The following is a 22,984-nucleotide window of genomic DNA, read 5'->3' as shown; positions in this document are numbered from 1 at the left end:
TGGCCTAATGGATAAGGCGTCTGACTTCGAATCAGAAGATTGCAGGTTCGAGTCCTGCCGCGGTAGAGCTTCATAACTATTACCCTAGATTGTTTAGCTTACATTTTTTATACAATGTCTGATTATGTCCCAACACCGTCCACGTGGCCTAATGGATAAGGCGTCTGATTTCGAATCAGAAGATTGCATGTTCGAGTCCTGCCGCGGACGAGCTTCATAATGATTTCCCTAGATTGTTTACCTTACATTTTTTATACAATGTCTGATTACGTCATAACACCGTCCACGTGGCCTAATGGATATGGCGTCTGACTTCGAATCGGAAGATTGCAGGTTCGAGTCCTGCCACGGACGAGCTTCATATCGATTACCCTAGATTGTTAAGCTTACATTTTTTATACAATGTCTGATTACGTGATAACACCGTCCACGTGGCCTAATGGATAAGGCGTCTGACTTCGAATCAGAAGATTGCAAGTTCGAGTCCTGCCGCGGACGAGCTTCATAATGATTTCCCTAGATTGTTTAGCTTACATTTTTTATACAATGTCTGATTACGTCATAACAAAGTCCACGTGGCCGAATGGATAAGGCGTCTGACTTCGAATCAGAAGATTGCAGGTTCGGGTCCTGCCGCGGACGAGCTTCATAATGATTTCCCTAGATTGTTTAGCTTACATTTTTTATACAATGTCTGATTACATCATAACACCGTCCACGTGGCCTAATGGATATGGCGTCTGACTTCGAATCGGAAGATTGCAGGTTCGAGTCCTGCCACGGACGAGCTTCATATCGATTACCCTAGATTGTTAAGCTTACATTTTTTATACAATGTCTGATTACGTGATAACACCGTCCACGTGGCCTAATGGATAAGGCGTCTGACTTCGAATCAGAAGATTGCAAGTTCGAGTCCTGCCGCGGACGAGCTTCATAATGATTTCCCTAGATTGTTTAGCTTACATTTTTTATACAATGTCTGATTACGTCATAACAAAGTCCACGTGGCCGAATGGATAAGGGGTCTGACTTCGAATCAGAAGATTGCAGGTTCGGGTCCTGCCGCGGACGAGCTTCATAATGATTTCCCTAGATTGTTTAGCTTACATTTTTTATACAATGTCTGATTACATCATAACACCGTCCACGTGGCCTAATGGATATGGCGTCTGACTTCGAGTCGGAAGATTGCAGGTTCGAGTCCTGCCACGGACGAGCTTCATATCGATTACCCTAGATTGTTAAGCTTACATTTTTTATACAATGTCTGATTACGTGATAACACCGTCCACGTGGCCTAATGGATAAGGCGTCTGACTTCGAATCAGAAGATTGCAAGTTCGAGTCCTGCCGCGGACGAGCTTCATAATGATTTCCCTAGATTGTTTAGCTTACATTTTTTATACAATGTCTGATTACGTCATAACAAAGTCCACGTGGCCGAATGGATAAGGCGTCTGACTTCGAATCAGAAGATTGCAGGTTCGAGTCCTGCCGCGGGCGAGCTTCATAATGATTTCCCTAGACTGTTTAGCTTACATTTTTTATACAATGTCTGATTACGTCATAACACCGTCCACGTGGCCTAAAGGATAAGGCGTCTGACTTCGAATCAGAAGATTGCAGGATCGAGTCCTGCCGCGGACGAGCTTCATAATGATTTCCCTAGGTTGTTTAGCTTACACTTTTTATACAATGTCTGATTACGTCATAACACAGTCCACGTGGCCGAATGGATAAGGCGTCTGACTTCGAATCAGAAGATTGCAGGTTCGAGTCCTGCCGCGGGCGAGCTTCATAATGATTTCCCTAGATTGTTTAGCTTACATTTTTTATACAATGTCTTATTACGTCATAACATCGTCCACGTTGCATAATGGATAAGGCGTCTGATTTCGAATCAGAAGATTGCATGTTCGAGTCCTGCCGCGGACGAGCTTCATAATGATTTCCCTAGATTGTTTAGCTTACATTTTTTATACAATGTCTGATTACGTCATAACACCGTCCACGTGGCCTAATGGATAAGGCGTCTGACTTCGAATCGGAAGATTGCAGGTTCGAGTCCTGCCACGGACGAGCTTCATATCGATTACCCTAGATTGTTAAGCTTACATTTTTTATACAATGTCTGATTACGTGATAACACCGTCCACGTGGCCTAATGGATAAGGCGTCTGACTTCGAATCAGAAGATTGCAAGTTCGAGTCCTGCCGCGGACGAGCTTCATAATGATTTCCCTAGATTGTTTAGCTTACATTTTTTATACAATGTCTGATTACGTCATAACAAAGTCCACGTGGCCGAATGGATAAGGCGTCTGACTTCGAATCAGAAGATTGCAGGTTCGAGTCCTGCCGCGGACGAGCTTCATAATGATTTCCCTAGATTGTTTAGCTTACATTTTTTATACAATGTCTGATTACGTCATAACATCGTCCACGTGGCCTAATGGATAAGGCGTCTGACTTCGAATCGGAAGATTGCAGGTTCGAGTCCTGCCGCGGACGAGCTTCATAACGATTACCCTAGATTGTTACGCTTACATTTTTTATATAATGTCTGATTACGCCATTACACCGTCCACGTGGCCTAATTGATAAGGCGTCTGACTTCGAATCAGAAGATTGCAGGTTCGAGTCCTGCCGCGGACGAGCTTCATAATGATTTCCCTAGATTGTTTAGCTTACATTTTTTATACAATGTCTGATTACGTCATAACACCTTCCACGTGGCCTAATGGATATGGCGTCTGACTTCGAATCGGAAGATTGCGGGTTCGAGTCCTGCCACGGACGAGCTTCATATCGATTACCCTAGATTGTTAAGCTTACATTTTTTATACAATGTCTGATTACGTGATAACACCGTCCACGTGGCCTAATGGATAAGGCGTCTGACTTCGAATCAGAAGATTACAAGTTCGAGTCCTGCCGCGGACGAGCTTCATAATAATTTCCCTAGATTGTTTAGCTTACATTTTTTATACAATGTCTGATTACGTCATAACAAAGTCCACATGGCCGAATGGATAAGGCGTCTGACTTCGAATCAGAAGATTGCAGGTTCGAGTCCTGCCGCGGGCGAGCTTCATAATGATTTCCCTAGACTGTTTAGCTTACATTTTTTATACAATGTCTGATTACGTCATAACACCGTCCACGTGGCCTAAAGGATAAGGCGTCTGACTTCGAATCAGAAGATTGCAGGATCGAGTCCTGCCGCGGACGAGCTTCATAATGATTTCCCTAGATTGTTTAGCTTACACTTTTTATACAATGTCTGATTACGTCATAACACAGTCCACGTGGCCTAATGGATAAGGCGTCTGACTTTGAATCAGAAAATTGCAGGTTCGAGTCCTGCCGCGGACGAGCTTCACAATGATTTCCCTAGATTGTTTAGCTTACATTTTTTATACAATGTCTGATTACGTCATAACACCGTCCACGTGGCCGAATGGATAAGGCGTCTGACTTCGAATCAGAAGATTGCAGGTTCGAGTCCTGCCGCGGGCGAGCTTCATAATGATTTCCCTAGACTGTTTAGCTTACATTTTTTATACAATGTCTGATTACGTCATAACACCGTCCACGTGGCCTAAAGGATAAGGCGTCTGACTTCGAATCAGAAGATTGCAGGATCGAACCTGCCGCGGACGAGCTTCATAATGATTTCCCTAGATTGTTTAGCTTACACTTTTTATACAATGTCTGATTACGTCATAACACAGTCCACGCGGCCTAGTGGATAAGGCGTCTGACTTCGAATCAGAAGATTGCAGGTTCGAGTCCTGCCGCGGACGAGCTTCATAATGATTTCCCTAGATTGTTTAGCTCACTTTGTTTATACAATGTCTGAATACGTCATAACACCATCCACGTGGCCTAATGGATAAGGCGTCTGACTTCGAATCAGAAGATTGCAGGTTCGAGTCCTGCAGCGGACGAGCTTCATAATGATTTCCCTAGATTGTTTAACTTACATTTTTTATACAATGTCTGATTACGTCATAACACAGTCCACGTGGCCTAATGGATAAGGCGTCTGACTTCGAATCAGAAGATTGCAGGTTCGTGTCCTGCCGCGGACGAGCTTCATAATGATTTCCCTAGACTGTTTAGCTTACACTTTTTATACAATGTCTGATTACGTCATAACACCGTCCACGTTGCATAATGGATAAGGCGTCTGACTTCGAATCAGAAGATTGCAGGTTCGAGTCCTGCCGCGGACGAGCTTCATAATGATTTCCCTAGATTGTTTAGCTTACATTTTTTATACAATGTCTGATTACGTGATAACACCGTCCACGTGGCCTAATGGATAAGGCGTCTGACTTCGAATCAGAAGATTGCAAGTTCGAGTCCTGCCGCGGACGAGCTTCATAATGATTTCCCTAGATTGTTTAGCTTACATTTTTTATACAATGTCTGATTACGTCATAACAAATTCCACGTGGCCGAATGGATAAGGCGTCTGACTTCGAATCAGAAGATTGCAGGTTCGAGTCCTGCCGCGGGCGAGCTTCATAATGATTTCCCTAGACTGTTTAGCTTACATTTTTTATACAATGTCTGATTACGTCATAACACCGTCCACGTGGCCTAAAGGATAAGGCGTCTGACTTCGAATCAGAAGATTGCAGGATCGAGTCCTGCCGCGGACGAGCTTCATAATGATTTCCCTAGATTGTTTAGCTTACACTTTTTATACAATGTCTGATTACGTCATAACACAGTCCACGTGGCCTAATGGATAAGGCGTCTGACTTTGAATCAGAAAATTGCAGGTTCGAGTCCTGCCGCGGACGAGCTTCACAATGATTTCCCTAGATTGTTTAGCTTACATTTTTTATACAATGTCTGATTACGTCATAACACCGTCCACGTGGCCGAATGGATAAGGCGTCTGCCTTCGAATCAGAAGATTGCAGGTTCGAGTCCTGCCGCGGGCGAGCTTCATAATGATTTCCCTAGACTGTTTAGCTTACATTTTTTATACAATGTCTGATTACGTCATAACACCGTCCACGTGGCCTAAAGGATAAGGCATCTGACTTCGAATCAGAAGATTGCAGGATCGAGTCCTGCCGCGGACGAGCTTCATAATGATTTCCCTAGATTGTTTAGCTTACACTTTTTATACAATGTCTGATTACGTCATAACACAGTCCACGTGGCCGAATGGATAAGGCGTCTGACTTCGAATCAGAAGATTGCAGGTTCGAGTCCTGCCGCGGGCGAGCTTCATAATGATTTCCCTAGACTGTTTAGCTTACATTTTTTATACAATGTCTGATTACGTCATAACACCGTCCACGTGGCCTAAAGGATAAGGCGTCTGACTTCGAATCAGAAGATTGCAGGATCGAACCTGCCGCGGACGAGCTTCATAATGATTTCCCTAGATTGTTTAGCTTACACTTTTTATACAATGTCTGATTACGTCATAACACAGTCCACGCGGCATAGTGGATAAGGCGTCTGACTTCGAATCAGAAGATTGCAGGTTCGAGTCCTGCCGCGGACGAGCTTCATAATGATTTCCCTAGATTGTTTAGCTCACTTTGTTTATACAATGTCTGAATACGTCATAACACCATCCACGTGGCCTAATGGATAAGGCGTCTGACTTCGAATCAGAAGATTGCAGGTTCGAGTCCTGCAGCGGACGAGCTTCATAATGATTTCCCTAGATTGTTTAACTTACATTTTTTATACAATGTCTGATTACGTCATAACACCGTCCACGTGGCCTAATGGATAAGGCGTCTGACTTCGAATCAGAAGATTGCAAATTCGAGTCCTGCCGCGGACGAACTTCATAACGATTACCCTAGATTGTTTAGCTTACATTTTTTATACAATGTCTGATTATGTCCCAACACCGTCCACGTGGCCTAATGGATAAGGCGTCTGACTTCGAATCAGAAGATTGAAGGTTCGAGTCCTGCCGCGGTAGAGCTTCATAACTATTACCCTAGATTGTTTAACTTAAATTTTTTATACAATGTCTGATTACGTCTTAACACCGTCCACGTTGCATAATGGATAAGGCGTCTGATTTCGAATCAGAAGATTGCATGTTCGAGTCCTGCCGCGGACGAGCTTCATAATGATTTCCCTAGATTGTTTAGCTTACATTTTTTATACAATGTCTGATTACGTCATAACACCGTCCACGTGGCCTAATGGATATGGCGTCTGACTTCGAATCGGAAGATTGCAGGTTCGAGTCCTGCCACGGACGAGCTTCATATCGATTACCCTAGATTGTTTAGCTTACATTTTTTATACAATGTCTGATTACGTGATAACACCGTCCACGTGGCCTAATGGATAAGGCGTCTGACTTCGAATCAGAAGATTGCAAGTTCGAGTCCTGCCGCGGACGAGCTTCATAATGATTTCCCTAGATTGTTTAGCTTACATTTTTTATACAATGTCTGATTACGTCATAACAAAGTCCACGTGGCCGAATGGATAAGGCGTCTGACTTCGAATCAGAAGATTGCAGGTTCGAGTCCTGCCGCGGACGAGCTTCATATCGATTACCCTAGATTGTTAAGCTTACATTTTTTATACAATGTCTGATTACGTGATAACACCGTCCACGTGGCCTAATGGATAAGGCGTCTGACTTCGAATCAGAAGATTGCAAGTTCGAGTCCTGCCGCGGACGAGCTTCATAATGATTTCCCTAGATTGTTTAGCTTACATTTTTTATACAATGTCTGATTACGTCATAACAAAGTCCACGTGGCCGAATGGATAAGGCGTCTGACTTCGAATCAGAAGATTGCAGGTTCGAGTCCTGCCGCGGGCGAGCTTCATAATGATTTCCCTAGACTGTTTAGCTTACATTTTTTATACAATGTCTGATTACGTCATAACACCGTCCACGTGGCCTAAAGGATAAGGCGTCTGACTTCGAATCAGAAGATTGCAGGATCGAGTCCTGCCGCGGACGAGCTTCATAATGATTTCCCTAGATTGTTTAGCTTACACTTTTTATACAATGTCTGATTACGTCATAACACCGTCCACGTGGCCGAATGGATAAGGCGTCTGACTTAGAATCAGAAGATTGCAGGTTCGAGTCCTGCCGCGGGCGAGCTTTATAATGATTTCCCTAGACTGTTTAGCTTACATTTTTTATACAATGTCTGATTACGTCATAACACCGTCCACGTGGCCTAAAGGATAAGGCGTCTGACTTCGAATCAGAAGATTGCAGGATCGAACCTGCCGCGGACGAGCTTCATAATGATTTCCCTAGATTGTTTAGCTTACACTTTTTATACAATGTCTGATTACGTCATAACACAGTCCACGCGGCCTAGTGGATAAGGCGTCTGACTTCGAATCAGAAGATTGCAGGTTCGAGTCCTGCCGCGGACGAGCTTCATAATGATTTCCCTAGATTGTTTAGCTCACTTTGTTTATACAATGTCTGAATACGTCAAAACACCATCCACGTGGCCTAATGGATAAGGCATCTGACTTCGAATCAGAAGATTGCAGGTTCGAGTACTGCAGCGGACGAGCTTCATAATGATTTCCCTAGATTGTTTAACTTACATTTTTTATACAATGTCTGATTACGTCATAACACAGTCCACGTGGCCTAATGGATAAGGCGTCTGACTTCGAAACAGAAGATTGCAGGTTCGTGTCCTGCCGCGGACGAGCTTCATAATGATTTCCCTAGACTGTTTAGCTTACACTTTTTATACAATGTCTGAATACGTCATAACACCGTCCACGTGGCCTAATGGATAAGGCGTCTGACTTCGAATCAGAAGATTGCAAATTCGAGTCCTGCCACGGACGAGCTTCATATCGATTACCCTAGATTGTTAAGCTTACATTTTTTATACAATGTCTGATTACGTGATAACACCGTCCACGTGGCCTAATGGATAAGGCGTCTGACTTCGAATCAGAAGATTGCAGGTTCGAGTCCTGACGCGGTAGAGCTTCATAACTATTACCCTAGATTGTTTAACTTACATTTTTAATACAATGTCTGATTACGTCTTAACACCGTCCACGTTGCGTAATGGATAAGGCGTCTGATTTCGAATCAGAAGATTGCATGTTCGAGTCCTGCCGCGGACGAGTTTCATAATGATTTCCCTAGATTGTTTAGCTTACATTTTTTATACAATGTCTGATTACGTCATAACACCGTCCACGTGGCCTAATGGATATGGCGTCTGACTTCGAATCGGAAGATTGCAGGTTCGAGTCCTGCCACGGACGAGCTTCATATCGATTACCCTAGATTGTTAAGCTTACATTTTTTATACAATGTCTGATTACGTGATAACACCGTCCACGTGGCCTAATGGATAAGGCGTCTGACTTCGAATCAGAAGATTGCAAGTTCGAGTCCTGCCGCGGACGAGCTTCATAATGATTTCCCTAGATTGTTTAGCTTACATTTTTTATACAATGTCTGATTACGTCATAACAAAGTCCACGTGGCCGAATGGATAAGGCGTCTGACTTCGAATCAGAAGATTGCAGGTTCGAGTCCTGCCGCGGACGAGCTTCATAATGATTTCCCTAGATTGTTTAGCTTACATTTTTTATACAATGTCTGATTACATCATAACATCGTCCACGTGGCCTAATGGATAAGGCGTCTGACTTCGAATCGGAAGATTGCAGGTTCGAGTCCTGCCGCGGACGAGCTTCATAACGATTACCCTAGATTGTTTAGCTTACATTTTTTATACAATGTCTGATTACGTCATAACACCGTCCACGTGGCCTAATGGATATGGCGTCTGACTTCGAATCGGAAGATTGCAGGTTCGAGTCCTGCCACGGACGAGCTTCATAATGATTTCCCTAGATTGTTTAGCTTACACTTTTTATACAATGTCTGAATACGTCATAACACCGTCCACGTGGCCTAATGGATAAGGCGTCTGACTTCGAATCAGAAGATTGCAAATTCGAGTCCTGCCACGGACGAGCTTCATATCGATTACCCTAGATTGTTAAGCTTACATTTTTTATACAATGTCTGATTACGTGATAACACCGTCCACGTGGCCTAATGGATAAGGCGTCTGACTTCGAATCAGAAGATTGCAGGTTCGAGTCCTGACGCGGTAGAGCTTCATAACTATTACCCTAGATTGTTTAACTTACATTTTTAATACAATGTCTGATTACGTCTTAACACCGTCCACGTTGCGTAATGGATAAGGCGTCTGATTTCGAATCAGAAGATTGCATGTTCGAGTCCTGCCGCGGACGAGTTTCATAATGATTTCCCTAGATTGTTTAGCTTACATTTTTTATACAATGTCTGATTACGTCATAACACCGTCCACGTGGCCTAATGGATATGGCGTCTGACTTCGAATCGGAAGATTGCAGGTTCGAGTCCTGCCACGGACGAGCTTCATATCGATTACCCTAGATTGTTAAGCTTACATTTTTTATACAATGTCTGATTACGTGATAACACCGTCCACGTGGCCTAATGGATAAGGCGTCTGACTTCGAATCAGAAGATTGCAAGTTCGAGTCCTGCCGCGGACGAGCTTCATAATGATTTCCCTAGATTGTTTAGCTTACATTTTTTATACAATGTCTGATTACGTCATAACAAAGTCCACGTGGCCGAATGGATAAGGCGTCTGACTTCGAATCAGAAGATTGCAGGTTCGAGTCCTGCCGCGGACGAGCTTCATAATGATTTCCCTAGATTGTTTAGCTTACATTTTTTATACAATGTCTGATTACATCATAACATCGTCCACGTGGCCTAATGGATAAGGCGTCTGACTTCGAATCGGAAGATTGCAGGTTCGAGTCCTGCCGCGGACGAGCTTCATAACGATTACCCTAGATTGTTTAGCTTACATTTTTTATACAATGTCTGATTACGTCATAACACCGTCCACGTGGCCTAATGGATATGGCGTCTGACTTCGAATCGGAAGATTGCAGGTTCGAGTCCTGCCACGGACGAGCTTCATAATGATTTCCCTAGATTGTTTAGCTTACATTTTTTATACAATGTCTGATTACGTTATAACAAAGTCCACGTGGCCGAATGGATAAGGCGTCTGACTTCGAATCAGAAGATTGCAGGTTCGAGTCCTGCCGCGGGCGAGCTTCATAATGATTTCCCTAGACTGTTTAGCTTACATTTTTTATACAATGTCTGATTACGTCATAACACCGTCCACGTGGCCTAAAGGATAAGGCGTCTGACTTCGAATCAGAAGATTGCAGGATCGAACCTGCCGCGGACGAGCTTCATAATGATTTCCCTAGATTGTTTAGCTTACACTTTTTATACAATGTCTGAATACGTCATAACACAGTCCACGTGGCCTAATGGATAAGGCGTCTGATTTCGAATCAGAAGATTGCATGTTCGAGTCCTGCCGTGGACGAGCTGCATAATGATTTCCCTAGATTGTTTAGCTCACTTTGTTTATACAATGTCTGATTACGTCATAACACAGTCCACGTGGCCGAATGGATAAGGCGTCTGACTTTGAATCAGAAAATTGCAGGTTCGAGTCCTGCCGCGGACGAGCTTCATAATGATTTCCCTAGATTGTTTAGCTTACATTTTTTATACAATGTCTGATTACATCATAACATCGTCCACGTGGCCTAATGGATAAGGCGTCTGACTTCGAATCGGAAGATTGCAGGTTCGAGTCCTGCCGCGGACGAGCTTCATAACGATTACCCTAGATTGTTTAGCTTACATTTTTTATACAATGTCTGATTACGTCATAACACCGTCCACGTGGCCTAATGGATATGGCGTCTGACTTCGAATCGGAAGATTGCAGGTTCGAGTCCTGCCACGGACGAGCTTCATAATGATTTCCCTAGATTGTTTAGCTTACACTTTTTATACAATGTCTGAATACGTCATAACACCGTCCACGTGGCCTAATGGATAAGGCGTCTGACTTCGAATCAGAAGATTGCAAATTCGAGTCCTGCCACGGACGAGCTTCATATCGATTACCCTAGATTGTTAAGCTTACATTTTTTATACAATGTCTGATTACGTGATAACACCGTCCACGTGGCCTAATGGATAAGGCGTCTGACTTCGAATCAGAAGATTGCAGGTTCGAGTCCTGACGCGGTAGAGCTTCATAACTATTACCCTAGATTGTTTAACTTACATTTTTAATACAATGTCTGATTACGTCTTAACACCGTCCACGTTGCGTAATGGATAAGGCGTCTGATTTCGAATCAGAAGATTGCATGTTCGAGTCCTGCCGCGGACGAGTTTCATAATGATTTCCCTAGATTGTTTAGCTTACATTTTTTATACAATGTCTGATTACGTCATAACACCGTCCACGTGGCCTAATGGATATGGCGTCTGACTTCGAATCGGAAGATTGCAGGTTCGAGTCCTGCCACGGACGAGCTTCATATCGATTACCCTAGATTGTTAAGCTTACATTTTTTATACAATGTCTGATTACGTGATAACACCGTCCACGTGGCCTAATGGATAAGGCGTCTGACTTCGAATCAGAAGATTGCAAGTTCGAGTCCTGCCGCGGACGAGCTTCATAATGATTTCCCTAGATTGTTTAGCTTACATTTTTTATACAATGTCTGATTACGTCATAACAAAGTCCACGTGGCCGAATGGATAAGGCGTCTGACTTCGAATCAGAAGATTGCAGGTTCGAGTCCTGCCGCGGACGAGCTTCATAATGATTTCCCTAGATTGTTTAGCTTACATTTTTTATACAATGTCTGATTACATCATAACATCGTCCACGTGGCCTAATGGATAAGGCGTCTGACTTCGAATCGGAAGATTGCAGGTTCGAGTCCTGCCGCGGACGAGCTTCATAACGATTACCCTAGATTGTTTAGCTTACAATTTTTATACAATGTCTGATTACGTCATAACACCGTCCACGTGGCCTAATGGATATGGCGTCTGACTTCGAATCGGAAGATTGCAGGTTCGAGTCCTGCCACGGACGAGCTTCATAATGATTTCCCTAGATTGTTTAGCTTACATTTTTTATACAATGTCTGATTACGTTATAACAAAGTCCACGTGGCCGAATGGATAAGGCGTCTGACTTCGAATCAGAAGATTGCAGGTTCGAGTCCTGCCGCGGGCGAGCTTCATAATGATTTCCCTAGACTGTTTAGCTTACATTTTTTATACAATGTCTGATTACGTCATAACACCGTCCACGTGGCCTAAAGGATAAGGCGTCTGACTTCGAATCAGAAGATTGCAGGATCGAACCTGCCGCGGACGAGCTTCATAATGATTTCCCTAGATTGTTTAGCTTACACTTTTTATACAATGTCTGAATACGTCATAACACAGTCCACGTGGCCTAATGGATAAGGCGTCTGATTTCGAATCAGAAGATTGCATGTTCGAGTCCTGCCGTGGACGAGCTGCATAATGATTTCCCTAGATTGTTTAGCTCACTTTGTTTATACAATGTCTGATTACGTCATAACACAGTCCACGTGGCCTAATGGATAAGGCGTCTGACTTTGAATCAGAAAATTGCAGGTTCGAGTCCTGCCGCGGACGAGCTTCACAATGATTTCCCTAGATTGTTTAGCTTACATTTTTTATACAATGTCTGATTACGTCATAACACCGTCCACGTGGCCGAATGGATAAGGCGTCTGACTTCGAATCAGAAGATTGCAGGTTCGAGTCCTGCCGCGGGCGAGCTTCATAATGATTTCCCTAGACTGTTTAGCTTACATTTTTTATACAATGTCTGATTACGTCATAACACCGTCCACGTGGCCTAAAGGATAAGGCGTCTGACTTCGAATCAGAAGATTGCAGGATCGAACCTGCCGCGGACGAGCTTCATAATGATTTCCCTAGATTTTTTAGCTTACACTTTTTATACAATGTCTGATTACGTCATAACACAGTCCACGTGGCCTTATGGATAAGGCGTCTGATTTCGAATCAGAAGATTGCATGTTCGAGTCCTGCCGTGGACGAGCTGCATATTGATTTCCCTAGATTGTTTAGCTCACTTTTTTTATACAATGTCTGAATACGTCATAACACCATCCACGTGGCCTAATGGATAAGGCGTCTGACTTTGAATCAGAAAATTGCAGGTTCGAGTCCTGCCGCGGACGAGCTTCACAATGATTTCCCTAGATTGTTTAGCTTACATTTTTTATACAATGTCTGATTACGTCATAACACCGTCCACGTGGCCTAATGGATAAGGCGTCTGACTTCGAATCAGAAGATTGCAGGTTCGAGTCCTGCCGTGGACGAGCTTCATAACGATTACCCTAGATTGTTTAGCTTACATTTTTTATACAATATCTGATTACGTCACAACACCGTCCACGTGGCCTAATGGATAAGGCGTCTGACTTCGAATCAGAAGATTGCAGGTTCGACTCCTACCGCGGACGAGCTTCATAACGATAACCCTAGATTGTTTAGCTCACATTTTTTATACAATGTCTGATTACGTCGTAGCACCGTCCACGTTGCATAATGGATAAGGCGTCTGACTTCGATTCAGAAGATTGCAGGTTCGAGTCCTGCAGCGGACGAGCTTCATAATGATTTCCCTAGATTGTTTAGCTTACATTTTTTATACAATGTCTGATTACGTCATAACACAGTCCACGTGGCCTATTGGATAAGGCGTCTGACTTCGAATCAGAAGATTGCAGGTTCGAGTCCTGCCGCGGACGAGCTTCATAACGATTACCCTAGATTGTTTAGCTTACATTTTTTATACAATGTCTGATTACGTCATAACACCGTCCACGTGGCCTAATGGATAACGCGTCTGATTTCGATTCAGAAGGTTGCAGGTTCGAGTCCTGCCGCGGACGAGCTTCATAATGATTTCCCTAGATTGTTTAGCTCACTTTTTTTATACAATGTCTGATTACGTCATAACACCGTCCACGTGGCCTAATGGATAAGGCGTCTGACTTCGAATCAGAAGATTGCAAATTCGAGTCCTGCCGCGGACGAGCTTCATAACGATTACCCTAGATTGTTTAGCTTACATTTTTTATACAATGTCTGATTATGTCCCAACACCGTCCACGTGGCCTAATGGATAAGGCGTCTGACTTCGAATCAGAAGATTGCAGGTTCGAGTCCTGCCGCAGTAGAGCTTCATAACTATTACCATAGATTGTTTAACTTACATTTTTTATACAATGTCTGATTACGTCTTAACACCGTCCACGTTGCATAATGGATAAGGCGTCTGATTTCGAATCAGAAGATTGCATGTTCGAGTCCTGCCGCGGACGAGCTTCATAATGATTTCCCTAGATTGTTTAGCTTACATTTTTTATACAATGTCTGATTACGTCATAACACCGTCCACGTGGCCTAATGGATATGGCGTCTGACTTCGAATCGGAAGATTGCAGGTTCGAGTCCTGCCACGGACGAGCTTCATATCGATTACCCTAGATTGTTAAGCTTACATTTTTTATACAATGTCTGATTACGTGATAACACCGTCCACGTTGCCTAATGGATAAGGCGTCTGACTTCGAATCAGAAGATTGCAAGTTCGAGTCCTGCCGCGGACGAGCTTCATAATGATTTCCCTAGATTGTTTAGCTTACATTTTTTATACAATGTCTGATTACGTCAAAACAAAGTCCACGTGGCCGAATGGATAAGGCGTCTGACTTCGAATCAGAAGATTGCAGGTTCGAGTCCTGCCGCGGACGAGCTTCATAATGATTTCCCTAGATTGTTTAGCTTACATTTTTTATACAATGTCTGATTACATCATAACATCGTCCACGTGGCCTAATGGATAAGGCGTCTGACTTCGAATCGGAAGATTGCAGGTTCGAGTCCTGCCGCGGACGAGCTTCATAACGATTACCCTAGATTGTTTAGCTTACATTTTTTATACAATGTCTGATTACATCATAACATCGTCCACGTGGCCTAATGGATAAGGCGTCTGACTTCGAATCGGAAGATTGCAGGTTCGAGTCCTGCCGCGGACGAGCTTCATAATGATTTCCCTAGATTGTTTAGCTTACATTTTTTATACAATGTCTGATTACATCATAACATCGTCCACGTTGCATAATGGATAAGGCGTCTGACTTCGAATCAGAAGATTGCAGGTTCGAGTCCTGCCGCGGACGAGCTTCATAATGATTTCCCTAGATTGTTTAGCTTACATTTTTTATACAATGTCTGATTACATCATAACATCGTCCACGTGGCCTAATGGATAAGGCGTCTGACTTCGAATCGGAAGATTGCAGGTTCGAGTCCTGCCGCGGACGAGCTTCATAATGATTTCCCTAGATTGTTTAGCTTACATTTTTTATACAATGTCTGATTACATCATAACATCGTCCACGTGGCCTAATGGATAAGGCGTCTGACTTCGAATCAGAAGATTGCAAGTTCGAGTCCTGCCACGGACGAGCTTCATAATGATTTCCCTAGATTGTTTAGCTTACATTTTTTATACAATGTCTGATTACGTCATAACAAAGTCCACGTGGCCGAATGGATAAGGCGTCTGACTTCGAATCAGAAGATTGCAGGTTCGAGTCCTGCCGCGGGCGAGCTTCATAATGATTTCCCTAGACTGTTTAGCTTACATTTTTTATACAATGTCTGATTACGTCATAACACCGTCCACGTGGCCTAAAGGATAAGGCGTCTGACTTCGAATCAGAAGATTGCAGGATCGAGTCCTGCCGCGGACGAGCTTCATAATGATTTCCCTAGATTGTTTAGCTTACACTTTTTATACAATGTCTGATTACGTCATAACACAGTCCACGTGGCCTAATGGATAAGGCGTCTGATTTCGAATCAGAAGATTGCATGTTCGAGTCCTGCCGTGGACGAGCTGCATAATGATTTCCCTAGATTGTTTAGCTCACTTTGTTTATACAATGTCTGATTACGTCATAACACAGTCCACGTGGCCTAATGGATAAGGCGTCTGACTTTGAATCAGAAAATTGCAGGTTCGAGTCCTGCCGCGGACGAGCTTCACAATGATTTCCCTAGATTGTTTAGCTTACATTTTTTATACAATGTCTGATTACGTCATAACACCGTCCACGTGGCCGAATGGATAAGGCGTCTGACTTCGAATCAGAAGATTGCAGGTTCGAACCTGCCGCGGACGAGCTTCATAATGATTTCCCTAGATTGTTTAGCTTACACTTTTTATACAATGTCTGATTACGTCATAACACAGTCCACGTGGCCTAATGGATAAGGCGTCTGATTTCGAATCAGAAGATTGCATGTTCGAGTCCTGCCGTGGACGAGCTGCATATTGATTTCCCTAGATTGTTTAGCTCACTTTTTTTATACAATGTCTGAATACGTCATAACACCATCCACGTGGCCTAATGGATAAGGCGTCTGACTTTGAATCAGAAAATTGCAGGTTCGAGTCCTGCCGCGGACGAGCTTCACAATGATTTCCCTAGATTGTTTAGCTTACATTTTTTATACAATGTCTGATTACGTCATAACACCGTCCACGTGGCCTAATGGATAAGGCGTCTGACTTCGAATCAGAAGATTGCAGGTTCGAGTCCTGCCGTGGACGAGCTTCATAACGATTACCCTAGATTGTTTAGCTTACATTTTTTATACAATATCTGATTACGTCACAACACCGTCCACGTGGCCTAATGGATAAGGCGTCTGACTTCGAATCAGAAGATTGCAGGTTCGAGTCCTGCCGCGGACGAGCTTCATAACGATAACCCTAGATAGTTTAGCTCACATTTTTTATACAATGTCTGATTACGTCGTAGCACCGTCCACGTTGCATAATGGATAAGGCGTCTGACTTCGATTCAGAAGATTGCAGGTTCGAGTCCTGCAGCGGACGAGCTTCATAATGATTTCCCTAGATTGTTTAGCTTACATTTTTTATACAATGTCTGATTACGTCATAACACAGTCCACGTGGCCTATTGGATAAGGCGTCTGACTTCGAATCAGAAGATTGCAGGTTCGAGTCCTGCCGCGGACGAGCTTCATAACGATTACCCTAGATTGTTTAGCTTACATTTTTTATACAATGTCTGATTACGTCATAACACCGTCCACGTGGCCTAATGGATAACGCGTCTGATTTCGATTCAGAAGGTTGCAGGTTCGAGTCCTGCCGCGGACGAGCTTCATAATGATTTCCCTAGATTGTTTAGCTCACTTTTTTTATACAATGTCTGAATACGTCATAACACCGTCCACGTGGCCTAATGGATAAGGCTTCTGACTTCGAATCAGAAGATTGCAGGTTCGAGTCCTGCCGCGGACGAGCTTCATAATGATTTCCCTAGATTGTTTAGCTTACATTTTTTATACAATGTCTGATTACGTCATAACATCGTCCACGTGGCCTAATGGATAAGGCGTCTGACTTCGAATCGGAAGATTGCAGGTTCGAGTCCAGCCGCGGACGAGCTTCATAACGATTACCCTAGATTTTTACGCTTACATTTTTTATACAATGTCTGATTACGTCATTACACCGTCCACGTGGCCTAATTGATAAGGCGTCTGACTTCGAATCAGAAGATTGCAGGTTCGAGTCCTGCCGCGGACGAGCTTCATAATGATTTCCCTAGATTGTTTAGCTTACATTTTTTATACAATGTCTGATTACGTCATAACACCGTCCACGTGGCCTAATGGATATGGCGTCTGACTTCGAATCGGAAGATTGCAGGTTCGAGTCCTGCCGCGGACGAGCTTCATATCGATTACCCTAGATTGTTAAGCTTACATTTTTTATACAATGTCTGATTACGTGATAACACCGTCCACGTGGCCTAATGGATAAGGCGTCTGACTTCGAATCAGAAGATTGCAAGTTCGAGTACTGCCGCGGACGAGCTTCATAATGATTTCCCTAGATTGTTTAGCTTACATTTTTTATACAATGTCTGATTACGTCATAACAAAGTCCACGTGGCCGAATGGATAAGGCGTCTGACTTCGAATCAGAAGATTGCAGGTTCGAGTCCTGCCGCGGGCGAGCTTCATAATGATTTCCCTAGACTGTTTAGCTTACATTTTTTATACAATGTCTGATTACGTCATAACGCCGTCCACGTGGCCTAATGGATAAGGCGTCTGACTTCGAATCAGAAGATTGCAGGATCGAGTCCTGCCGCGGACGAGCTTCATAATGATTTCCCTAGATTGTTTAGCTTACACTTTTTATACAATGTCTGATTACGTCATAACACAGTCCACGTGGCCTAATGGATAAGGCGTCTGATTTCGAATCAGAAGATAGCATGTTCGAGTCCTGCCGCGGACGAGCTTCATAATGATTTCCCTAGATTGTTTAGCTTACATTTTTTATACAATGTCTGATTACGTCATAACACCGTCCACGTTGCATAATGTATAAGGCGTCTGACTTTGAATCAGAAGATTGCAGGTTCGAGTCCTGCCGCGGACGAGCTTCATAATGATTTCCCTAGATTGTTTAGCTTACATTTTTTATAAAATGTCTGATTACGTTATAACACCGTCCACGTGGCCTAATGGATAAGGCGTCTGACTTCGAATCAGAAGATTGCAGTTTCGAGTCCTGCCGCGGACGAGCTTCATAATGATTTCCCTAGATTGTTTAGCTCACTTTGTTTATACAATGTCTGAATACGTCATAACACCATCCACGTGGCCTAATGGATAAGGCGTCTGACTTCGAATCAGAAGATTGCAGGTTCGAGTCCTGCCGCGGACGAGCTTCATAACGATTACCCTACATTGTTCAGCTTACATTTTTTATACAAAGTCTGATTACGTCATAGCACCGTCCACGTTGCATAATGGATAAGGCGTCTGACTTTGAATCAGAAGATTGCAGGTTCGAGTCCTGCGGCGGACGAGCTTCGTAATGATTTCCCTAGATTGTTTAACTTACATTTTTTAGACAATGTCTGATTACGTCATAACACAGTCCACGTGGCCTAATGGATAAGGCGTCTGACTTCGAATCAGAAGATTGCAGGTTCGAGTCCTGCCGCGGACGAGCTTCATAATGATTTCCCTAGATCGTTTAGCTTACATTTTTTATACAATGTCTGATTACTGTACGTCATAAGACAGTCCACGTGGCCTTATGGATAAGGCGTCTGATTTCGAATCAGAAGATTGCATGTTCGAGTCTCGACGCGGACGAGCTTCATAATGATTTCCCTAGATTGTTTAGCTCACTTTTTTTATACAATGTCTGAATACGTCATAACACCGTCCACGTGGCCTAATGGATAAGGCGTCTGACTTCGAATCAGAAGATTGCAAGTTCGAGTCCTGCCGCGGGCGAGCTTCATAATGATTTCCCTAGATTGTTTAGCTTACATTTTTTATACAATGTCTGATTCCGTCGTAACAAAGTCCACGTGGCCGAATGGATAAGGCGTCTGACTTCGAATCAGAAGATTGCAGGTTCGAGTCCTGCCGCGGACGAGCTTCATAATGATTTCCCTAGATTGTTTAGCTTACATTTTTTATACAATGTCTGATTACGTCATATCACCGTCCACGTGGCCTAATGGATAAGGCGTCTGACTTACATTCAGAAGATTGTAGGTTCGAGTCCTGCCGCGGACGAGCTTCATAATGATTTCCCTAGATTGTTTAGCTTACATTTTTTATACAATGTCTGATTACGTCATAACACAGTTGACGTGGCCTAATGGATAAGGCGTCTGATTTCGAATCAGAAGATTGCATGTTCGAGTCCTGCCGCGGACGAGCTGCATAATGATTTCCCTAGATTTTTTAGCTCACTTTGTTTATACAATGTCTGATTACGTCATAACACAGTCCACGTGGCCTAATGGATAAGGCGTCTGACTTCGAATCAGAAGATTGCAGGTTCGAGTCCTGCCGCGGACAAGCTTCATAAAGGTCACCCTAGATTGTTTAGCTTACATTTTTTATACAATGTCTGATTACGTCATAACACCGTCAACGTGGCCTAATGGATAAGGCGTCTGACTTCGAATCAGAAGGTTGCAGGTTCGAGTCCTGCCGCGGACGAGCTTCATAATGGTTTCCCTAGATTGTTTAGCTTACATTTTTTATACAATGTCTGATTACGGCATAACACCGTCCACGTTGCATAATGGATAAGGCGTCTGACTTCGAATCAGAAGATTGCAGGTTCGAGTCCTGCAGCGGATGAGCTTCATAATGATTTCCCTAGATTGTTTAACTTACATTTTTTATACAATGTCTGATTACGTCATAACACAGTCCACGTGGCCTAATGGATAAGGCGTCTGACTTCGAATCAGAAGATTGCAGGTTCGAGTCCTGCCGCGGACGAGCTTCATAATGATTTCCCTAGATTGTTAAGCTTACATTTTTTATACAATGTCTGATTACGTACGTCATAAGACCGTCCACGTGGCCTTATGGATAAGGCGTCTGATTTCGAATCAGAAGATTGCATGTTCGAGTCCTGCCGCGGACGAGCTTCATAATGATTTCCCTAGATTGTTTAGCTCACTTTTTTTATACAATGTCTGAATACGTCATAACACCGTCCACGTGGCCTAATGGATCAGGCGTCTGACTTCGGATCAGAAGATTGCAGGTTCGAGTCCTGCCGCGGACGAGCTTCATAATGATTTCCCTAGATTGTTTAGCTTACATTTTTTATACAATGTCTGATTACGTCATAACACCGTCCACGTTGAATAATGGATAAGGCGTCTGACTTCGAATCAGAAGATTGCAGGTGCAAGTCCTGCCGCGGACGAGCTTCATGATGATTTCCCTAGATTGTTTAGCTTACATTTTTTATACAATGTCTGATTACGTCATAACACCGTCCACGTGGCCTAATTGATAAGGCGTCTGACTTCGAATCAGAAGATTGCAGGTTCGAGTCATGCCGCGGACGAGCTTCGTAACGATTACCCTAGATTGTTTAGCTTATATTTTTTATACAATGTCTGATTACGTCACAACACCGTCCACGTGGCCTAATGGATAAGGCGTCTGACTTCGAATCAGAAGTCTGCAGGTTCGAGTCCTGCCGCGAACGAGCTTCATAATGATTTCCCTAGATTGTTTAGCTCACTTTGTTTATACAATGTCTGAATACGTCATAACACCATCCACGTGGCCTAATGGATAAGGCGTCAGACTTCGAATCAGAAGAGTGCAGGTTCGAGTCCTGCCGCGGACGAGTTTCATAACGATTACCCTAGATTGTTTAGCTTACATTTTTTATACAATGTCTGATTACGTCATAACACCATCCACGTTGAATAATGGATAAGGCGTCTGACTTCGAATCAGAAGATTGCAGGTGCGAGTCCTGCCGCGGACGAGCTTCGTAATGATTTCCCTAGATTGTTTAGCTTACATTTTTTATACAATGTCTGAATACGTCATAACACCATCCACGTGGCCTAATGAATAAGGCGTCTGACTTCGAATCAGAAGATTGCAGGATCGAGTCCTGCCGCGGACGAGCTTCATAATGATTTCCCTAGATTGTTTAGCTCACTTTGTTTATACAATGTCTGAATACGTCATAACACCATCCACGTGGCCTAATGAATAAGGCGTCTGACTTCGAATCTGAAGATTGCGGGTTCGAGTCCTGCCGCGGGTGAGCTTCATAATGATTTCCCTAGATTGTTTAGCTCACTTTGTTTATACAATGTCTGAATACGTCATAACACCATCCACGTGGCCTAATGGATAAGGCGTCTGACTTCGAATCAGAAGATTGCAGGTTCGAGTCCTGCCGCGGATAAGCTTCATAATGATTTCCCTAGATTGTTTAGCTTACATTTTTTATACAATGTCTGATTAGGTCACAACACCGTCCACGTTGCATAATGTAAAAGGCGTCTGACTTCGAATCAGAAGATTGCAGGTTCGAGTCCTGCCGCGGACGTGCTTCGAAACGATTACCCTAGATTGTTTAGCTCACATTTTTTATACAATGTCTGATTACGTTATAGCACCGTCCACGTTGCATAATGGATAAGGCGTCTGACATCGAATCAGAAGATTGCAGGTTCGAGTCCTGCAGCGGACGAGCTTCATAATGATTTCCCTAGATTGTTTAACTTACATTTTTTATACAATGTCTGATTACGTCATAAGACAGTCCACGTGGCCTTATGGATAAGGCGTCTGATTTCGAATCAGAAGATTGCATGTTCGAATCCTGCCGCGGACGAGATTCATAATGATTTCCCTAGATTGTTTAGCTCACTTTGTTTATACAATGTCTGAATACGTCATAACACCATCCACGTGGTCTAATGGATAAGGCGTCTGACTTCGAATCAGAAGATTGCAGGTTCGAGTCCTGCCGCGGGCGAGCTTCATAATGATTTCCCTAGACTGTTTAGCTTACATTTTCTATACAATGTCTGATTACGTCATAACACCGTCCACGTGGCCTAATGGATAAGGCGTCTGACTTCGAATCAGAAGATTGCAGGTTCGAGTCCTGCCGCGGACGAGCTTCATAATGATTTCCCTAGATTGTTTAGCTCACTTTGTTTACACAATGTCTGAATACGTCATAACACCGTCCACGTGGCCTAATGGATAAGGCGTCTGACTTCGAATCAGAAGATTGCAGGTTCGAGTCCTGCCGCGGACGAGCTTCATAACGATTACCCTAGATTTTTTAGCTTACATTTTTTATACAATGTCTGATTAGGTCACAACACCGTCCACGTTGCATAATGTAAAAGGCGTCTGACTTCGAATCAGAAGATTGCAGGTTCGAGTCCTGCCGCGGACGTGCTTCGAAACGATTACCCTAGATTGTTTAGCTCACATTTTTTATACAATGTCTGATTACGTTATAGCACCGTCCACGTTGCATAATGGATAAGGCGTCTGACATCGAATCAGAAGATTGCAGGTTCGAGTCCTGCAGCGGACGAGCTTCATAATGATTTCCCT

The 22,984-nt window shown here is 43.4% G+C and overlaps 73 non-coding genes across 73 annotated transcripts; all 73 read left to right on the top strand.

Moving 5' to 3' along the window:
* Positions 1-425: 425 nt before the first annotated feature.
* TRNAR-UCG (transfer RNA arginine (anticodon UCG)) lies at positions 426-498 on the top strand. The gene has a single exon. It is a non-coding gene; the product is annotated as a tRNA-Arg (tRNA).
* Positions 499-569: 71 nt separating this feature from the next.
* On the top strand, positions 570-642 carry TRNAR-UCG (transfer RNA arginine (anticodon UCG)). Its single transcript has one exon. It is a non-coding gene; the product is annotated as a tRNA-Arg (tRNA).
* A 215-nt stretch (positions 643-857) lies between these two features.
* Positions 858-930, top strand: TRNAR-UCG (transfer RNA arginine (anticodon UCG)). Its single transcript has one exon. It is a non-coding gene; the product is annotated as a tRNA-Arg (tRNA).
* A 359-nt stretch (positions 931-1,289) lies between these two features.
* TRNAR-UCG (transfer RNA arginine (anticodon UCG)) lies at positions 1,290-1,362 on the top strand. Its single transcript has one exon. It is a non-coding gene; the product is annotated as a tRNA-Arg (tRNA).
* A 71-nt stretch (positions 1,363-1,433) lies between these two features.
* On the top strand, positions 1,434-1,506 carry TRNAR-UCG (transfer RNA arginine (anticodon UCG)). Its single transcript has one exon. It is a non-coding gene; the product is annotated as a tRNA-Arg (tRNA).
* A 215-nt stretch (positions 1,507-1,721) lies between these two features.
* On the top strand, positions 1,722-1,794 carry TRNAR-UCG (transfer RNA arginine (anticodon UCG)). The gene has a single exon. It is a non-coding gene; the product is annotated as a tRNA-Arg (tRNA).
* Positions 1,795-2,153: 359 nt separating this feature from the next.
* On the top strand, positions 2,154-2,226 carry TRNAR-UCG (transfer RNA arginine (anticodon UCG)). The gene has a single exon. It is a non-coding gene; the product is annotated as a tRNA-Arg (tRNA).
* Positions 2,227-2,297: 71 nt separating this feature from the next.
* On the top strand, positions 2,298-2,370 carry TRNAR-UCG (transfer RNA arginine (anticodon UCG)). Its single transcript has one exon. It is a non-coding gene; the product is annotated as a tRNA-Arg (tRNA).
* Positions 2,371-2,441: 71 nt separating this feature from the next.
* Positions 2,442-2,514, top strand: TRNAR-UCG (transfer RNA arginine (anticodon UCG)). The gene has a single exon. It is a non-coding gene; the product is annotated as a tRNA-Arg (tRNA).
* Positions 2,515-2,585: 71 nt separating this feature from the next.
* Positions 2,586-2,658, top strand: TRNAR-UCG (transfer RNA arginine (anticodon UCG)). The gene has a single exon. It is a non-coding gene; the product is annotated as a tRNA-Arg (tRNA).
* Positions 2,659-3,017: 359 nt separating this feature from the next.
* TRNAR-UCG (transfer RNA arginine (anticodon UCG)) lies at positions 3,018-3,090 on the top strand. Its single transcript has one exon. It is a non-coding gene; the product is annotated as a tRNA-Arg (tRNA).
* A 215-nt stretch (positions 3,091-3,305) lies between these two features.
* TRNAQ-UUG (transfer RNA glutamine (anticodon UUG)) lies at positions 3,306-3,378 on the top strand. Its single transcript has one exon. It is a non-coding gene; the product is annotated as a tRNA-Gln (tRNA).
* Positions 3,379-3,449: 71 nt separating this feature from the next.
* Positions 3,450-3,522, top strand: TRNAR-UCG (transfer RNA arginine (anticodon UCG)). Its single transcript has one exon. It is a non-coding gene; the product is annotated as a tRNA-Arg (tRNA).
* Positions 3,523-3,736: 214 nt separating this feature from the next.
* TRNAR-UCG (transfer RNA arginine (anticodon UCG)) lies at positions 3,737-3,809 on the top strand. Its single transcript has one exon. It is a non-coding gene; the product is annotated as a tRNA-Arg (tRNA).
* Positions 3,810-4,024: 215 nt separating this feature from the next.
* Positions 4,025-4,097, top strand: TRNAR-UCG (transfer RNA arginine (anticodon UCG)). Its single transcript has one exon. It is a non-coding gene; the product is annotated as a tRNA-Arg (tRNA).
* Positions 4,098-4,312: 215 nt separating this feature from the next.
* TRNAR-UCG (transfer RNA arginine (anticodon UCG)) lies at positions 4,313-4,385 on the top strand. Its single transcript has one exon. It is a non-coding gene; the product is annotated as a tRNA-Arg (tRNA).
* A 359-nt stretch (positions 4,386-4,744) lies between these two features.
* Positions 4,745-4,817, top strand: TRNAQ-UUG (transfer RNA glutamine (anticodon UUG)). Its single transcript has one exon. It is a non-coding gene; the product is annotated as a tRNA-Gln (tRNA).
* A 359-nt stretch (positions 4,818-5,176) lies between these two features.
* Positions 5,177-5,249, top strand: TRNAR-UCG (transfer RNA arginine (anticodon UCG)). Its single transcript has one exon. It is a non-coding gene; the product is annotated as a tRNA-Arg (tRNA).
* Positions 5,250-6,327: 1,078 nt separating this feature from the next.
* On the top strand, positions 6,328-6,400 carry TRNAR-UCG (transfer RNA arginine (anticodon UCG)). The gene has a single exon. It is a non-coding gene; the product is annotated as a tRNA-Arg (tRNA).
* A 71-nt stretch (positions 6,401-6,471) lies between these two features.
* On the top strand, positions 6,472-6,544 carry TRNAR-UCG (transfer RNA arginine (anticodon UCG)). The gene has a single exon. It is a non-coding gene; the product is annotated as a tRNA-Arg (tRNA).
* A 71-nt stretch (positions 6,545-6,615) lies between these two features.
* Positions 6,616-6,688, top strand: TRNAR-UCG (transfer RNA arginine (anticodon UCG)). Its single transcript has one exon. It is a non-coding gene; the product is annotated as a tRNA-Arg (tRNA).
* Positions 6,689-6,759: 71 nt separating this feature from the next.
* TRNAR-UCG (transfer RNA arginine (anticodon UCG)) lies at positions 6,760-6,832 on the top strand. The gene has a single exon. It is a non-coding gene; the product is annotated as a tRNA-Arg (tRNA).
* A 215-nt stretch (positions 6,833-7,047) lies between these two features.
* Positions 7,048-7,120, top strand: TRNAL-UAG (transfer RNA leucine (anticodon UAG)). The gene has a single exon. It is a non-coding gene; the product is annotated as a tRNA-Leu (tRNA).
* Positions 7,121-7,334: 214 nt separating this feature from the next.
* Positions 7,335-7,407, top strand: TRNAR-UCG (transfer RNA arginine (anticodon UCG)). The gene has a single exon. It is a non-coding gene; the product is annotated as a tRNA-Arg (tRNA).
* Positions 7,408-8,342: 935 nt separating this feature from the next.
* Positions 8,343-8,415, top strand: TRNAR-UCG (transfer RNA arginine (anticodon UCG)). Its single transcript has one exon. It is a non-coding gene; the product is annotated as a tRNA-Arg (tRNA).
* A 71-nt stretch (positions 8,416-8,486) lies between these two features.
* Positions 8,487-8,559, top strand: TRNAR-UCG (transfer RNA arginine (anticodon UCG)). The gene has a single exon. It is a non-coding gene; the product is annotated as a tRNA-Arg (tRNA).
* Positions 8,560-8,630: 71 nt separating this feature from the next.
* Positions 8,631-8,703, top strand: TRNAR-UCG (transfer RNA arginine (anticodon UCG)). Its single transcript has one exon. It is a non-coding gene; the product is annotated as a tRNA-Arg (tRNA).
* Positions 8,704-9,494: 791 nt separating this feature from the next.
* On the top strand, positions 9,495-9,567 carry TRNAR-UCG (transfer RNA arginine (anticodon UCG)). Its single transcript has one exon. It is a non-coding gene; the product is annotated as a tRNA-Arg (tRNA).
* Positions 9,568-9,638: 71 nt separating this feature from the next.
* Positions 9,639-9,711, top strand: TRNAR-UCG (transfer RNA arginine (anticodon UCG)). The gene has a single exon. It is a non-coding gene; the product is annotated as a tRNA-Arg (tRNA).
* Positions 9,712-9,782: 71 nt separating this feature from the next.
* TRNAR-UCG (transfer RNA arginine (anticodon UCG)) lies at positions 9,783-9,855 on the top strand. Its single transcript has one exon. It is a non-coding gene; the product is annotated as a tRNA-Arg (tRNA).
* Positions 9,856-10,070: 215 nt separating this feature from the next.
* Positions 10,071-10,143, top strand: TRNAR-UCG (transfer RNA arginine (anticodon UCG)). The gene has a single exon. It is a non-coding gene; the product is annotated as a tRNA-Arg (tRNA).
* Positions 10,144-10,357: 214 nt separating this feature from the next.
* On the top strand, positions 10,358-10,430 carry TRNAR-UCG (transfer RNA arginine (anticodon UCG)). Its single transcript has one exon. It is a non-coding gene; the product is annotated as a tRNA-Arg (tRNA).
* A 71-nt stretch (positions 10,431-10,501) lies between these two features.
* Positions 10,502-10,574, top strand: TRNAQ-UUG (transfer RNA glutamine (anticodon UUG)). The gene has a single exon. It is a non-coding gene; the product is annotated as a tRNA-Gln (tRNA).
* Positions 10,575-10,645: 71 nt separating this feature from the next.
* TRNAR-UCG (transfer RNA arginine (anticodon UCG)) lies at positions 10,646-10,718 on the top strand. The gene has a single exon. It is a non-coding gene; the product is annotated as a tRNA-Arg (tRNA).
* Positions 10,719-11,509: 791 nt separating this feature from the next.
* TRNAR-UCG (transfer RNA arginine (anticodon UCG)) lies at positions 11,510-11,582 on the top strand. The gene has a single exon. It is a non-coding gene; the product is annotated as a tRNA-Arg (tRNA).
* Positions 11,583-11,653: 71 nt separating this feature from the next.
* On the top strand, positions 11,654-11,726 carry TRNAR-UCG (transfer RNA arginine (anticodon UCG)). The gene has a single exon. It is a non-coding gene; the product is annotated as a tRNA-Arg (tRNA).
* Positions 11,727-11,797: 71 nt separating this feature from the next.
* Positions 11,798-11,870, top strand: TRNAR-UCG (transfer RNA arginine (anticodon UCG)). Its single transcript has one exon. It is a non-coding gene; the product is annotated as a tRNA-Arg (tRNA).
* A 215-nt stretch (positions 11,871-12,085) lies between these two features.
* On the top strand, positions 12,086-12,158 carry TRNAR-UCG (transfer RNA arginine (anticodon UCG)). Its single transcript has one exon. It is a non-coding gene; the product is annotated as a tRNA-Arg (tRNA).
* Positions 12,159-12,372: 214 nt separating this feature from the next.
* TRNAR-UCG (transfer RNA arginine (anticodon UCG)) lies at positions 12,373-12,445 on the top strand. The gene has a single exon. It is a non-coding gene; the product is annotated as a tRNA-Arg (tRNA).
* Positions 12,446-12,516: 71 nt separating this feature from the next.
* TRNAQ-UUG (transfer RNA glutamine (anticodon UUG)) lies at positions 12,517-12,589 on the top strand. Its single transcript has one exon. It is a non-coding gene; the product is annotated as a tRNA-Gln (tRNA).
* A 71-nt stretch (positions 12,590-12,660) lies between these two features.
* Positions 12,661-12,733, top strand: TRNAR-UCG (transfer RNA arginine (anticodon UCG)). Its single transcript has one exon. It is a non-coding gene; the product is annotated as a tRNA-Arg (tRNA).
* Positions 12,734-13,091: 358 nt separating this feature from the next.
* TRNAQ-UUG (transfer RNA glutamine (anticodon UUG)) lies at positions 13,092-13,164 on the top strand. The gene has a single exon. It is a non-coding gene; the product is annotated as a tRNA-Gln (tRNA).
* Positions 13,165-13,235: 71 nt separating this feature from the next.
* On the top strand, positions 13,236-13,308 carry TRNAR-UCG (transfer RNA arginine (anticodon UCG)). The gene has a single exon. It is a non-coding gene; the product is annotated as a tRNA-Arg (tRNA).
* Positions 13,309-13,667: 359 nt separating this feature from the next.
* On the top strand, positions 13,668-13,740 carry TRNAR-UCG (transfer RNA arginine (anticodon UCG)). The gene has a single exon. It is a non-coding gene; the product is annotated as a tRNA-Arg (tRNA).
* A 935-nt stretch (positions 13,741-14,675) lies between these two features.
* TRNAR-UCG (transfer RNA arginine (anticodon UCG)) lies at positions 14,676-14,748 on the top strand. The gene has a single exon. It is a non-coding gene; the product is annotated as a tRNA-Arg (tRNA).
* Positions 14,749-14,819: 71 nt separating this feature from the next.
* Positions 14,820-14,892, top strand: TRNAR-UCG (transfer RNA arginine (anticodon UCG)). Its single transcript has one exon. It is a non-coding gene; the product is annotated as a tRNA-Arg (tRNA).
* Positions 14,893-14,963: 71 nt separating this feature from the next.
* TRNAR-UCG (transfer RNA arginine (anticodon UCG)) lies at positions 14,964-15,036 on the top strand. The gene has a single exon. It is a non-coding gene; the product is annotated as a tRNA-Arg (tRNA).
* A 215-nt stretch (positions 15,037-15,251) lies between these two features.
* On the top strand, positions 15,252-15,324 carry TRNAR-UCG (transfer RNA arginine (anticodon UCG)). Its single transcript has one exon. It is a non-coding gene; the product is annotated as a tRNA-Arg (tRNA).
* A 215-nt stretch (positions 15,325-15,539) lies between these two features.
* Positions 15,540-15,612, top strand: TRNAR-UCG (transfer RNA arginine (anticodon UCG)). Its single transcript has one exon. It is a non-coding gene; the product is annotated as a tRNA-Arg (tRNA).
* Positions 15,613-15,827: 215 nt separating this feature from the next.
* Positions 15,828-15,900, top strand: TRNAR-UCG (transfer RNA arginine (anticodon UCG)). The gene has a single exon. It is a non-coding gene; the product is annotated as a tRNA-Arg (tRNA).
* Positions 15,901-15,971: 71 nt separating this feature from the next.
* TRNAQ-UUG (transfer RNA glutamine (anticodon UUG)) lies at positions 15,972-16,044 on the top strand. Its single transcript has one exon. It is a non-coding gene; the product is annotated as a tRNA-Gln (tRNA).
* Positions 16,045-16,258: 214 nt separating this feature from the next.
* On the top strand, positions 16,259-16,331 carry TRNAR-UCG (transfer RNA arginine (anticodon UCG)). The gene has a single exon. It is a non-coding gene; the product is annotated as a tRNA-Arg (tRNA).
* A 71-nt stretch (positions 16,332-16,402) lies between these two features.
* Positions 16,403-16,475, top strand: TRNAQ-UUG (transfer RNA glutamine (anticodon UUG)). The gene has a single exon. It is a non-coding gene; the product is annotated as a tRNA-Gln (tRNA).
* Positions 16,476-16,546: 71 nt separating this feature from the next.
* Positions 16,547-16,619, top strand: TRNAR-UCG (transfer RNA arginine (anticodon UCG)). Its single transcript has one exon. It is a non-coding gene; the product is annotated as a tRNA-Arg (tRNA).
* Positions 16,620-16,690: 71 nt separating this feature from the next.
* On the top strand, positions 16,691-16,763 carry TRNAR-UCG (transfer RNA arginine (anticodon UCG)). The gene has a single exon. It is a non-coding gene; the product is annotated as a tRNA-Arg (tRNA).
* A 215-nt stretch (positions 16,764-16,978) lies between these two features.
* On the top strand, positions 16,979-17,051 carry TRNAR-UCG (transfer RNA arginine (anticodon UCG)). Its single transcript has one exon. It is a non-coding gene; the product is annotated as a tRNA-Arg (tRNA).
* Positions 17,052-17,266: 215 nt separating this feature from the next.
* TRNAR-UCG (transfer RNA arginine (anticodon UCG)) lies at positions 17,267-17,339 on the top strand. Its single transcript has one exon. It is a non-coding gene; the product is annotated as a tRNA-Arg (tRNA).
* A 215-nt stretch (positions 17,340-17,554) lies between these two features.
* On the top strand, positions 17,555-17,627 carry TRNAR-UCG (transfer RNA arginine (anticodon UCG)). The gene has a single exon. It is a non-coding gene; the product is annotated as a tRNA-Arg (tRNA).
* Positions 17,628-17,698: 71 nt separating this feature from the next.
* Positions 17,699-17,771, top strand: TRNAR-UCG (transfer RNA arginine (anticodon UCG)). Its single transcript has one exon. It is a non-coding gene; the product is annotated as a tRNA-Arg (tRNA).
* Positions 17,772-17,986: 215 nt separating this feature from the next.
* Positions 17,987-18,059, top strand: TRNAR-UCG (transfer RNA arginine (anticodon UCG)). Its single transcript has one exon. It is a non-coding gene; the product is annotated as a tRNA-Arg (tRNA).
* Positions 18,060-18,130: 71 nt separating this feature from the next.
* TRNAR-UCG (transfer RNA arginine (anticodon UCG)) lies at positions 18,131-18,203 on the top strand. Its single transcript has one exon. It is a non-coding gene; the product is annotated as a tRNA-Arg (tRNA).
* A 359-nt stretch (positions 18,204-18,562) lies between these two features.
* On the top strand, positions 18,563-18,635 carry TRNAR-UCG (transfer RNA arginine (anticodon UCG)). Its single transcript has one exon. It is a non-coding gene; the product is annotated as a tRNA-Arg (tRNA).
* Positions 18,636-18,706: 71 nt separating this feature from the next.
* TRNAR-UCG (transfer RNA arginine (anticodon UCG)) lies at positions 18,707-18,779 on the top strand. The gene has a single exon. It is a non-coding gene; the product is annotated as a tRNA-Arg (tRNA).
* Positions 18,780-18,994: 215 nt separating this feature from the next.
* On the top strand, positions 18,995-19,067 carry TRNAR-UCG (transfer RNA arginine (anticodon UCG)). The gene has a single exon. It is a non-coding gene; the product is annotated as a tRNA-Arg (tRNA).
* A 364-nt stretch (positions 19,068-19,431) lies between these two features.
* Positions 19,432-19,504, top strand: TRNAR-UCG (transfer RNA arginine (anticodon UCG)). The gene has a single exon. It is a non-coding gene; the product is annotated as a tRNA-Arg (tRNA).
* Positions 19,505-19,575: 71 nt separating this feature from the next.
* TRNAV-UAC (transfer RNA valine (anticodon UAC)) lies at positions 19,576-19,648 on the top strand. Its single transcript has one exon. It is a non-coding gene; the product is annotated as a tRNA-Val (tRNA).
* A 215-nt stretch (positions 19,649-19,863) lies between these two features.
* On the top strand, positions 19,864-19,936 carry TRNAR-UCG (transfer RNA arginine (anticodon UCG)). Its single transcript has one exon. It is a non-coding gene; the product is annotated as a tRNA-Arg (tRNA).
* A 71-nt stretch (positions 19,937-20,007) lies between these two features.
* TRNAR-UCG (transfer RNA arginine (anticodon UCG)) lies at positions 20,008-20,080 on the top strand. The gene has a single exon. It is a non-coding gene; the product is annotated as a tRNA-Arg (tRNA).
* A 215-nt stretch (positions 20,081-20,295) lies between these two features.
* TRNAR-UCG (transfer RNA arginine (anticodon UCG)) lies at positions 20,296-20,368 on the top strand. The gene has a single exon. It is a non-coding gene; the product is annotated as a tRNA-Arg (tRNA).
* A 219-nt stretch (positions 20,369-20,587) lies between these two features.
* Positions 20,588-20,660, top strand: TRNAR-UCG (transfer RNA arginine (anticodon UCG)). Its single transcript has one exon. It is a non-coding gene; the product is annotated as a tRNA-Arg (tRNA).
* A 1,079-nt stretch (positions 20,661-21,739) lies between these two features.
* On the top strand, positions 21,740-21,812 carry TRNAR-UCG (transfer RNA arginine (anticodon UCG)). Its single transcript has one exon. It is a non-coding gene; the product is annotated as a tRNA-Arg (tRNA).
* A 647-nt stretch (positions 21,813-22,459) lies between these two features.
* TRNAR-UCG (transfer RNA arginine (anticodon UCG)) lies at positions 22,460-22,532 on the top strand. Its single transcript has one exon. It is a non-coding gene; the product is annotated as a tRNA-Arg (tRNA).
* A 71-nt stretch (positions 22,533-22,603) lies between these two features.
* TRNAR-UCG (transfer RNA arginine (anticodon UCG)) lies at positions 22,604-22,676 on the top strand. The gene has a single exon. It is a non-coding gene; the product is annotated as a tRNA-Arg (tRNA).
* Positions 22,677-22,984: the final 308 nt, after the last annotated feature.

The sequence above is a fragment of the Leiobunum rupestre genome, chromosome 9 (assembly GCF_980474605.1).
Source record: "Leiobunum rupestre chromosome 9, qqLeiRupe1.1.hap1, whole genome shotgun sequence".
Taxonomy (NCBI): domain Eukaryota; kingdom Metazoa; phylum Arthropoda; class Arachnida; order Opiliones; family Sclerosomatidae; genus Leiobunum; species Leiobunum rupestre.
Note: the sequence above shows the minus strand (reverse complement) of the source record. Positions and strands in the feature narration are given on the sequence as shown.